The following is a 7,500-nucleotide window of genomic DNA, read 5'->3' on the forward strand; positions in this document are numbered from 1 at the left end:
TGTTTTTAAATGTGTCATTAAATTGTAATGCAAAACTACAGTGAATTTTTTATAATTTAATTATTGATTTCATTATTTCAAGATTTAATTGATTCATGATTAATTTAATTATTTTGTGTTTTAGTTGATTATTTAGCGATGTACTTATTTCATTATTTAATGATGTATTTAATAGTTTTTTTATTTAATTTTTTTACAATTTTAATATATCACAATTTTATTACTAATTTCATAATTTGACGGTTTATTTAATTATTTAAATACGTATTTAATTATTTTGTAATTTAATTATTGTTTTGCAATTTAATTATATATTTAATTATTTTATAATTTGATTTATATCTTAGCGATTTACTTATTTCATTATTTAACGATGTATTCAACATTTTTTTTATTTAAATGTTTTACAATGTTATTATTTCACAATTGTATTAGTAATTTCATAATTTGGTGATTTATTCAATTATTTAAAGATGTATTTAATTATTTTGTGATTTAACTAATTATTTAGCGATTTAATTATGTATTTCATTATTTTATAATTTAATTGACTATTTAATTATTTAATTATTTCACAATTTAGTGATTTATTTAATTATGTTATGATGTAATGAATTATTTCACAATGTTATTAATAATTAAAGATTTAATCATGTATTTATTTCATAGACCTGTGTGAACATGACAAAGGATGACTGAAAACAAAAAGGTATTAGAAAAATACATTGACCTCAACTTGGATATTCTAGAATAATTTGAATACAATTGCAAATCAAACCACGTTTAAAATATTGCCAATAATTTATTTTTTATTAATTATTTTTACATGAATATTAATTATTTTAATTATCAAATAGGTTAATAATTGCATACAATTATTTCTTACATTTCATTATTACATTAAGTGAAAAAAGATCAAAATATATTTTGGCCTCTATTGTACATGCACTAAGTAGTCTCAATTGAATAGCTTAATTGGTTCCGTGAAAGCGCTCTAAACTTAAAACACTTGTATCTTAAATCAACACCTCCCACTGAAATGAATTTAATTAGTGCTCACCACCCAAAAAACTTCACAATTTTAAAATGTAACATGCCTTTTAAAAATAAAGACTTTAAGATTAAACAATGGTATAAAAACAATAAAATAGAGTATACTCTTTGGCAGCTTAGTCACAGATGACCATGCTAATTTACGCTCTTGTGTCAGACACTTATGTCGATTTGATGTTTAATTTTTTATTTAATTTATTTAAAAAATATTTAATAATTTAAATCGTTTTGTCATTCTATTTTAGTCAATTATTAGTAATATCTTTTCAGTTTTAATGAGTGTTGTAATTATACAATGCACATATTTAATTATAATTTTCACATTTTAACTTGATGTTTTGTTGATACGGTACATTCATGTTTGTTGACAACGCCTTGCATGGCTGTACAAGCCAATTCTTGAGTGACAGTCCCTGTTGCACTTAATGCAAACATGTGTAGAGACTTCATCCCGCTCCTGCTGTGCGATGGTATTTGCAGTACGTTTCCTCCTGTCTCTCTTCTCCTCTGCGAGCTGGCCTCTCCTCAAATCAGCCTCTGCAATTCCCCGTCTAACCCCTTGACACCAGATATTTCGGTTCTCCGCCTGTATCTCCCTGTATCTAAGGGAATATTACACGCCTTCAGATCTCTCTTGCATGCGTCCTTGAACCGGAGGGAGGGACGACCAACATGTCTGGAACCAGCAGCCAGTTGTCCATACATAATGTCCTTGGGAAGCCGTCCGTCCTCCATCCGCCGAACATGTCCCAGCCATCGAAGACGGCGCTGGCTAAGAAGAGAGTTCATGCTATGGATATTAGCCCGCTGGAGAATGACACTGTGTGGAATATAGTCCTGCCAACTAATACCAAGGATACGTTTGATGCATCGCATGTGGAAAGCGTTAAGTCGACGCTCTTGTCTCATGTAAGTAGTCCAGGTCTCGCTTCCGTAGAGTAAAGTGCTGAGAATGCAGGCCTGATAAACTCGGATCTTTGTATGTTGAGTAAGAGCGTTGTTTTCCCATACTCGCTTTGCTAGTTTAGCCATGATGGTATTTGCCTTTCCAAGCCTCCTGTCAAGTTCAACATCAAGCGAGAGTTTATTGCTGATTGTCGAGCCTAGGTATATAAAATTATCTACTACTTCTAAAGTGACACCATTCATCTTGATAGCAGGATTTGCAGCACCTTGAACACTGACATTGGTTTTCTGCAGGCTAACTATAAGTCCAAACTGTTCACAAGCATTCGCAAAACAGTCACTTAGACGTTGTAAGGCTTCTTTGGTGTTGGTAACAAGAGCAGCATCGTCTGCAAAAAGCATCTCTCGGATTAACACTGACCTCCTTTTGGTTTTCGCACGTAATCTTACCAGATTGAACAATTTGCCGTCAGACCGTGTGTGTAGATAGACACCCTCAATGGATGTGTCAAAAGCGTAGGACAGGAGTATAGAGAAGAATATTCCAAAAAGAGTTGGTGCTAAGACACAGCCCTGCTTAACACCACTGTTGATAGAGAAGGAGTCCGAACAAGATCCATCATACAAGATTGTTCCCTTCATGTTGGAATGGAAAGAGATCAACATGCTGAGTAGTTTTGGAGGACATCCAATCTTTTATAGTAGCTTGAACAGGCCCTTCCTGCTGACAAGATCGAAAGCCTTAGTTAGATCTATGAACATCATGTAAAGAGGTTGACCTTGTTCTCTACTCTTCTCTTGAATCTGCCTGACTGAAAATATCATGTCGGTCGTTGATCTTCCAGCCCTGAAACCACATTGGGATTCAGGATAGATACGATCTGCAAGTATCTGTAGCCTGTTTAGGATTATGCGTGCATAAACCTTTCCAACAACTCGAAGCCTAAATCCCATTAACACATATTCTTCAGAATACTGTCTGAATTTTGCCGGCTCAGGTTTGGCCTTCTTTGGCACATGCATGTTCCTCCTTGTTTTCAGCTGCATTACTGCTACGTTTTAAATTTAACCAAGCCTCCATTGTTTTCTACATTAAAGATTAAGAGATTAAAGTACCAATGATTGTCACACACACACTAGATGTGGTGAAATTTGTCCTCTGCATTTGACCCATCCCCTTGGGGAGCAGTGGGCAGCAGCGGCGCCGCGCCCGGGAATCATTTTGGTGATTTAACCCCCAACTCCAACCCTTGATGCTGAGTGCCAAGCAGGGAGGTAATAGGTCCCATTTTTATAGTCTTTGGTATGACTCGGCTGGGATTTGAACTCCAACCTACCGTCGATAGTTGATTGACAGTTGCTGTGTGGCAGCGCCAGGTAGGGTCAAACCATTATGGCATGGGCCATGGGGGAAACTCTGGGTTTATGATAATGAATGGAATAGCCTACTTGATTTGATGTTCAGTTTATGAACTTACATTCATATTTTGTTGAAGTATTATTCAAAAGATATATTTATAAAGGATTTTTGAATTGTTACTATTTTTAGAATTTTAAAAAACAATCTCAAGTACCCCTTGGCATACCTTCAAGTACCCCAAGGGGTACACGTACCCCCATTTGAGAACCACTGACCTAGAGTATGTAAATTCAGGAAGAAGTAGTTTCCTAAAGTTTGTAAGTTCAGGATGTAGTAGTTACCTAAGGTTTGTAAGTTCAGGAAGAGGGGGAGGGGTGTATTTGAAAAAAAAAAAAAAAATTTTTTTTTTTTTTTTTTTACATAAATAAATACAATCATGTGTGCTTACGGACTGTATCCTTGCAGACTGTATTGATCTATATTGATACATAATGTATATATTGTGTTTTTTATGTTGATTTCATAAAAATAAATAAAAAATTTAAAAAAAAAAATTTTTACATTTCTTGTGCGGCCCGGTACCAATCGGTCCGCGGCCCCCGGTGGTTGGGGACCACTGACCTACAGTATGTAAATTCAAGAAGTAGTAGTTTCCTAAAGTACGTAAGAGACTAATCTCAAATTTAACTCTGATTAAAAAGTAATTGAAAGGTAAATAATTGATGAGATTTTTTTCTGCTTCTTTTAATATTAAAAAAATACGCAATTAAAAAAAATAAAAATAGCAGACACATTAGGCAAATTTGCACATCGGTATCGGATCAGTATTGCCAATATCAGCCTGAATATTACTTGGTATCGCACATCACTCCCAGTTAACTTGAATCTGTCTGTGTTGTATTTGTCCGGTGAAGACGAGCCTAACACCTTCTCCTACTGTCGCCTCTCATCTTTGAGCCCGCATGCAGATTGTGGTAAACAATTAACTACTAGGTAACTGCTAATGGGCAGAATGAAGACGAGCCACTAAGAAGACTTGGCCAGTAATGGGATTATCGCACTATTTATAAAGGCGGAAGCAGAAAGACACAGGTGTTGACAATGACATCCACTGGTAAGTGGTGGTTTACTCAGAATCAGATACATAAATTGGACAAACCCATTACATTCGCACACATTGATGTTAACTTATCGGCCTTATTCATTGAAAAAATAACTATGAAATTAAATGATCCATGAAAAACGACTAACATTTTTAATTCACAGGTAAATCAAAAAAACATTTTAATTTAATTTATTCATCCCTTTCCTCATTTGGGCAGGAACATTGCCAGGCTGAACATCTGTGATACAGACCAAGAGTCGCCATCTGCTGGACGGGAGGTACAAACACTGCACATAATTCCATTGCATCCAAGACGAATGGAATTATGAAATGCCTTTTTATTTGGTCGAATTCCAGAGCACAAACACAGATGGACAACGAAAAAAAGATAGTTATGTTAATAACTCATTGCTGCTCTTGTTTCATTGTATTTTCTTTTTTTTTTAAATGAAAAGGTAGATTGTCCAACTGGTCCTCTTGGAGTTCCTATCTTAAAAAAACACGCTAACCTACAAATACACCACACATGAATAAACATTAACTTAAAAATGCATATTTACAGTTTGAACATTGATAAGAACATGTCATCAGGTTTCACAAGTTATATACATAAACAAATACAAATTGTAGTTTTTTTTAAGTATTGACACATCTAATTGTTATATAGTAAAATGACAGGTTTGGCTGAATAAACAAAAGTTTAAATGTATATCCTCCTGAGAAGCAGCATCCTCTGCAGTGGACATTTTTTTTCTTTTTGTCAATTACACATTTTCACGGAAATAATTGCCCAAATTTGCAAAACACAAATGTTTACGGCAGAGAACACCGCTTTTCACAAGAATATCTAAATTTCTTAAATGTCCACGTCAGTTTATTGCAGTTCATAAGGTAAAATGTGTGCTTTTTTAATGGAACTATGGCCAAAAGAACACCTGCACATTTGATTTTCCCTCCCAAATATTCGCAACTGACAATAATGAGAAAAGATGTCATCTAAAATTGCTGCTTTGATTGAAATGGATGATTTTGCATAGTGAGTGTTCAGACTTAAAAAGGGCGCGGTCATATTGAATTGAGACTATTTCATTTGACGGTTAGTGTATGCCTGGCTCAATGAGGATGCTCCTCTTGGACAACACCACGTGGAAATAGGGGAGAATGCGGAAAATGGCAAACGAGTCTGGGTGGATTTCTACTTGACAACAAAAGTGTCACGTTGTATTTTTTTAATAATTTTTTTCTTTAAAATCAAGGCACAACACTTCCTTTCAAAGCTCAGGAAGAAACACTTTCCTGCTCCGTCATGTGGACACGCATCCGTCAACATCGGGATTGGCGGAAAAGAGACAAGAGCAGATTTTTCGGAGCTTGAGCTGAATTTAGCAGGAAATCATTGTAAGCTGCAGACAAGATGGACTGTACACAGGAGGGTCTGCATTGCCTTTGAGGGACTTGGATCCATCATCTGCAGGGAGCAGACACAAGTTATGTGGCTACATGGAGCTCTTTCACAAGCAATTATTAGCCTTTTTCAGCTGATCATGGTTCACTGAAGCTGCTGGCTTTCTTTGTTTGCTAGTTAGTGGCACAAGACGAGTGGTTTGGGAGCACAGTTGGCGTGTCTCAGCGGGACTGGAGTGCATGCATCCTGACAAAATCATGCATTCTTGCCTGCCCATCTCACACCGCTTGAAAAGGAACTGGTCCAACTGGAATATTGACCATCATGTATGAGAGTCACCTTCCTGTGTTGCATCATTACTCGTCCTGGAGCGTCCCTGGAACGGTCCTGACTCGCATGTGGAGAAAAGATGGAGGAAGGAATCCACAGCGAGATGGCGTCGTGACACGTTTCACTGAGGACAGGAGGAAGCTCCCCCAGATTGGACGTCCCCTGCAGGTTGGGGATCAGGATGGCGGGTCTGAGCCGGCTGGTGGCTTTAGGCTGGTTCATCTCTGCGCTGCTGGCGCTGGCACGCTAATGTGGCTGGAACATGACGGGGGCGGGGCTTCCTATTTTTAAGGAGAGCACGGTTAAAACACAACACAGGTGTCCCAGCTATTGGAGAAAAAAAGATCTTGTTAATAAAAGTTAATTGAATTTTGTCTAAAAAGGGACGAGAGGTTTCACCTATTAGTAATGATAATCAGTCCCTCCAGGATTTTGCAATCACGCCAATTCAATTAATACAAAATCGACCAGTTCCTGCACATTTGGCCAATCAAATTTGTGCCAGCAGCACTCAAACATAAACAATCAAATGTCTCCTCGCATCGCCCTACGTCTTCACTTCCTTGTTTACATTGACAGAGATTCATTCATTTGCTCATTACTCATCATTCACTCATTTACCAACAAAAAACCCTCTATCGATCGCTCTCAACAGTTATTCAATGTTCTCACCAAAAGTGCAGGTAAAATACGTGCATTGTGTTGAAGCATGAACGAAAGGTTACGATCAACTTTCAACTGTAAAACATGCACAAATGTGCACGAGAATGTTTGCAACTTGCAGACGACAAAGCATACAATAAGATGTAATAATAATATATAACAATGTTTTTTTTTGTTGTCTCTTATCCCCCTCATGTTGCCACAATTTCTTGTCTTCTTTTTTATCTTCTTTCTAACCCCTCCTGCTCCAGTTCGGTGGCACCAAATACTGAATTTATCCATTTAATAAAGTCAAACACAAATAGTGCAACAAGAGAAATATCCTACACTTCTCTTTTGTAAAACAAATCTGTACAGCAGATATGGGCATCTACATCAACAATATGATTTGCCTAAGTGGCTGGACAGGACATGTTAGAAACAAAAAAAAAGTAATAATAATAACACAGCCATTGGTGGTGTTCGTTTGACAAACTATGCACATGTGTTGATTGGTCAGATGTGTAAAGAATAAACATTCCAGCAGATGGAGCACACTGTTGGTTAAGATAAGTATTTAATACACTAAGGCTACATTTACACTTTATAAATAAATCATATATTAAATAACTTTAATAGGCATACGTATTACAGTACATATTTTTTAAAGGAGAATACTAGAAATGAAGCTTTAGAGTA

The 7,500-nt window shown here is 36.5% G+C and overlaps 1 protein-coding gene across 3 annotated transcripts in view; it reads right to left on the reverse strand.

The window, feature by feature from the left end:
- Nucleotides 1–4,742: 4,742 nt before the first annotated feature.
- LOC133648570 (dnaJ homolog subfamily C member 5-like) overlaps nt 4,743–7,500 on the reverse strand; it is a 12,210-nt gene continuing 9,452 nt past the window's right edge. Inside the window, exons 7-8 of one of the 3 annotated variants that reach the window (XR_009825890.1) lie at nt 6,169–6,436; nt 4,743–5,892 (exon numbers count right to left, since the gene is read on the reverse strand). The gene's annotated coding sequence lies outside the window, so the exon portion shown is untranslated. Of the gene's footprint in view, nt 6,441–7,500 lie in introns of all 3 variants that reach the window. The other 2 variants (XM_062044793.1, XM_062044794.1) reach the window with 2 other exon arrangements.

Source organism: Entelurus aequoreus, linkage group LG04 (assembly GCF_033978785.1).
Source record: "Entelurus aequoreus isolate RoL-2023_Sb linkage group LG04, RoL_Eaeq_v1.1, whole genome shotgun sequence".
Lineage (NCBI taxonomy): Eukaryota > Metazoa > Chordata > Actinopteri > Syngnathiformes > Syngnathidae > Entelurus > Entelurus aequoreus.